The sequence below is a fragment of the Penaeus japonicus genome, unplaced genomic scaffold, assembly GCF_977035675.1.
Source record: "Penaeus japonicus unplaced genomic scaffold, GWHDUDI00000001_assembly GWHDUDI00000033, whole genome shotgun sequence".
NCBI lineage: Eukaryota > Metazoa > Arthropoda > Malacostraca > Decapoda > Penaeidae > Penaeus > Penaeus japonicus.
The window spans coordinates 23,446,036-23,451,035 of NW_028234435.1; the positions used below are offsets into that span (position 1 = coordinate 23,446,036).

General features: G+C 36.2%; 1 protein-coding gene across 1 annotated transcript in view; it reads right to left on the bottom strand.

Moving 5' to 3' along the window:
- LOC122247405 (uncharacterized) overlaps nt 1–5,000 on the bottom strand; it is a gene marked incomplete in the record, with an annotated part of 120,421 nt that overhangs the window by 15,594 nt on the left and 99,827 nt on the right.

The following is a 5,000-nucleotide window of genomic DNA, read 5'->3' on the forward strand; positions in this document are numbered from 1 at the left end:
AGATAGATAGATAGAGAGAGAGACAGAGAGAGAGAGAGAGAGAGAGAGAGAGAGAGAGAGAGAGAGAGAGAGAGACAGAGAGAGAGAGAGAGAGACTGGGTGAGGAAAAGGGTCATATTTTAACTAATTAACCGCCACGCTAAACCAGGCAGTTCTCTTCACTTATTAATTTCCACCATAACCGGCTTAACTTATGACGTAAAAGGTATTATCGAAATGAAGAGAAATGATCGGAAAGAAAAGTTCCGATAATCATGTTAATTAGGAAAGTAAAAAAAAAAAAAAAAAAAAAAAAAGTAAGTTGTTATTGATTTTGTTGATGTTATTATTTGGTGTTGTTGTTGTTGTTCATGTTAGGATTTGTTTCCGCTTTTGTTGTTCTTGTTGTAGGCTTGTTGTTATTGCTTTTAGTTGGTGATGTTGATGTTGCTGTCGTTGTTGTCTTTGCTGTTGCTGTTATTGTTTTTGTTACAGAACTTAGGTGTGTAATTTTCAAATGAAGTTACCATGAAATGTACCGTTATGAAACTACAGCAAGAACAACAACAACAGTGATAAAAACGATCAATGATAATGATGGTAATGATGATAATGTTCATTAATCAATTTTATTTCTTCTTATAAAATAAGACTCATAATACAAACAAACAAGCAAACAAACAAACAAACAAACAAAAAATAGCCGAATGACGTCATAATTACACCATTTTCGTAATTTCTCTGCGTAATGTGATCTTCTACATCTGGAAACTGGACTCTGTAATGCGTCTATATCTATAATCATCTGAAGAGAAAGAAACAAAGAAAGAAAAGAAGGCGAGAAAGAAAGAGAGAAAGAGAGAAAGAGAGAAAGAAAGAGAGAAAGAAAAAAAAGAAGGTAAAGAAAGTGGGTCAGCTTAAATTTATGGTCGAGTCTTGTGACGTCTGGAAATTTCGGCAAGGAAACGAGGGAGAAGAAGATGCATAAGAAGAAGGCGAAGATAGAAGAGAGGGAGAAGAAGAAGAAGAACAACAACAAAAAAAAAAAGCAAATGAAAAAAATTATCTCTTGTTCTCTTTCTCTCTCTGCCTGTCTGTCTATTCATCATCAGCCTGTCTATCTGTCTCTCTGTCTCTCTCTCTCCCTCTCATTCTCTCTCTCTCTCTCTCTCTCTCTCACCCCACACCCTCTTTCTCTCTTACTCTCTCTCTCTCTCTTCCTCCCCCCCCCTCTCTCTCTCTCTCTCTCTCACCCCACACACTCTCTCTCTCTTACTCTCTCTCTATCTCTTCCTCCCCCCCCTCTCTCTCTCTCTCGGTCTCTCTCTCTCACCCCACACCCTCTCTCTCTCTTACTCTCTCTCTCTCTCTCTTCCTCCCCCCCCCCTCTCTCTCTCTCTCTCTCACCCCACACACTCTCTCTCTCTTACTCTCTCTCTCTCTCTCTCTCCCCCCCCCTCTCTCTCTCTCTCGGTCTCTCTCTCTCACCCCACACCCTCTCTCTCTCTTCCTGTCTCTCTCTCTCTTCCTCCCCCCCCCCTCTCTCTCTCTCTCGGTCTCTCTCTCTCTCACCCACACTCTCTCTCTCTTACTCTCTCTCTCTCTCTCTTCCTCCCCCCCCTCTCTCTCTCTCTCTCTCACTTCTGTATGCTCATGTGGTAGGCACGTACGGAGACATTTTCAATTTTAAGATATCATTTATCATTCCATATCTTCAGGAACTGACTTCCCCCCACACACACAAGCAAAAAAAAAGAAATCAAATGGGATTCCAAAATCATCTGGAAATCGAACGTAATAAGTAAAGGAAAAAAAAAGAAAAAAAGAAGAAGAAGGAAAAAAAAGGGGAGAAAAGAGAAGAAGAAAACAATAATCATACGAGGAGGGAAAACAAAATGTCTTCCAGTCATGATATATAAGAGGGGCGAAATACTCTACGGGATTTCATATCACTTTTCGTTATGTTCCCAAGAGAAGCGGAGACCCGAACTTCCCCGGGGGCTTTTTGCTCTTATCTCTCTCCTCCCCTTTCCTTCCCTCTCCGTCTCCCTCTCTCCCCTCTCCTTTGCCTCCCGCCTCCCACAGCCCCCCCAACCTGGTCTTCATCTCCCCTCCCCCACTCCTTCTCCTTCTCCTTTCCTCCCCTCTCTTTCCACACAGTTTTATTCCTATCTCTTTCTCTACCTCCTCCTTCCCTCGCTCCTTCTTTCTCTTCCCCTCTCTTTCTCTACCTCCTCCTTCCCTCCTTCTTTCTCTTCCCCTCTCCTTCCCTCGCTCCCCCCTCCCTCCTTCTGTCTGATCATCGCTATCATTGTTATCATGATTATTTCATTTTTTTTATCCTTATTTTCTACTTCTTCTTTTTTCATTATTATCCTTGTAATTGTTATTGTTATTATCATCATCACCATAACTAGTATTATAATCAATATCATTACCATCATTACGTTATTATATTATCATCATAATATATTATTATCATCATGGTCATTGTTATAATCCTCATCATTAATATTATTATAATCGTCAACATTGTTATAATCATTATCATTATCATTACCTAATGTCATTATCATTACTATTCCAACAATAATCATTACTCTCATTATTGTAATCATCATTATCATCATCACCAGCATCAGAGTTTGTTAATTTTCGCACTAAAACAAAAAAAATAATTTCTCTCTCAGCTTCTCAAGATGTGAGATAATGAAAGGAAAATATTCATTGTTTTGTTTTTATCTTTTTAATTCGTGGAATCTTAAAAGCTTCTCAGAGTCTATGACTTTCTTTTCCAAGGGAGGATGTGGGATTTAGCTATTGAATTAAAATTATGAGAGAAAATGGTTTGCTTTTTGAGAAGTGTATATATATATAATATATATATATATATATATATATATATATATATATATATATATATATATATATATATATATATATATATATAATGTCTTCATTGGCACATATAGACATCATATAGTTATCGATATCAATACAGACACAACCATCAACATTACCCCCTTTCCCCCAGCTAGAGGAAAAGATTAGCAGAACAAAGAACAATTATTCCCTAATCTTCGCCCCAAAGGCATAACAAGAGAACACTGAATCCTCTTTCTGATCAGTCTGTCATGAACACTACGATTTGTATTTCTGACGTCCGGCCGGGGCGTCAGTCGATTCATTTGTGAGTTTATTAGTTGGTTGATGTTAAAGCTGATTAGGCTTTGATTATTTTGATTTCTCTCTTACTCTCTCTATCTTTTTCTCTCTCTTCACCTTCTCTTCTCTCTAACTCTCTATCTATCTATCTATCTATCTATCTATCTATATTCATATTTCTATCTCTGTCTCTCTCTCTATTTCTCTCTGTCCTCCCTTCCCTCTCTCTCCCTGTAACCTTGAAATAACCATTTATATCTATATCTATATATTATGTTTACTGTAATTGTTATTATGTAACACTTCCCTCATCTCATTCCAAATGTCACATGTATATATCCTGAGACAAATCACACATTGTGGTAGAGAGTCTCCTCTCGGGGAGCAGAGGAGCAACATTCAAATTCAAAAACTTTATTCCATAAATTACAATGGTTATTCTTATTACATATATAATTTGTTGCAGCCCTCACTCCAACGTCCTACTGTGCAAGCTTAGCAATAAACCAAGAAAGCTGTTTCTACCAAGAAAGCTGTTTCTGCCGTGTTCTTCACACCCTAAGCCACGTTACCACTCCCTAAGCAGAGTCCAACTCGAACTTATTATCAAACTCTCTCTGTCTGTCTGTAGGTGTGAAAAACAAAACAAAACAAAAAACAACAGCACTTTGGAAATTATACTTTAAGAGCAACTGGAAAGTTAGTTGTTAAAGACTATATAAACATCAAAAAGGAAGTAAATAGTTATGAAATATGAGTTTGCATTTTAAAGGAATGCATAATGTATTGCGTTTTGGCCAAAGTTTTGGGAAGTAAAATGAAAAGGAGAGAAGGAAATAGGAATTAAGTTGTTATCATGATTATCATTTTTATCTAAATGTTATTTCTATCATCCTTATTATAATTATTTCCATTATCTTTATCATTCTCAATATTTTCATCATCATTATCATTATCATCATTATTACTTATTACTTTGCTATTATTGTTATCATCATGGTTATTATCACCATTGTTGTTATTGTTATTATCATTATCATTTCTATCATTATCATTATTGTATTTGTCATTATCATTATCATCATTATCAACATTCATTATCATTATCATAATCATTATCGAGATTACTATTTTATGTGAACTAATGATAATAATTATATTAATGGTAATGATGATAATGATAGCAGCAAAAATAGTACTTTGATAATGATGATAACAACAACAACAACAGCAACAATAACTATGATATTAGATTTATAGATAGAAAGATTTCAGAACAAGAACAAGAACAAATGAACATCCACAGACACCCATAAAAGACCATATCTGTTGCAAAACATTGCAATTATACCTGTTAAGATGACCCAGCTGCAAGCTAATCTCTTATCGAATGGTGGAACGGTGTAACGACTTACCCCCACTCCCCTTCCCTCCCTTCCCCCTCCCCCACCCCTCTCTCTCTCGTGATTCCAATTCTGAACAATTGATTTGAAAAGAATCACAGCTGCAATTAAATGTGTATATAGACACAGACAAATAAAGTTTCAGAATGGGATAACTAGCATAAAAAAAAGAAAAAAAAAAAAAAAGAAAAAAAAAATGTATATAGAAAACTAGAAAAGAAAAGAAACCAAAATTTTAGATATATGGCTTATTATTTATTTAGCATCACGCCTTGCATTCTCTAAGACAAGTTTCGTCATCAGAAGAAGGAAACGAAATAGAAATAATCATTTTCGGTTTTATAGCCTGAGGAAGAATATAGTGTGGATGAGGTGGATGAACATTTTGAGTCCTTTTTAGCCTGAGTGGAAGATCCCTTTGGTTATATAGCCTAACGAGGGGTCTGTTCTGCA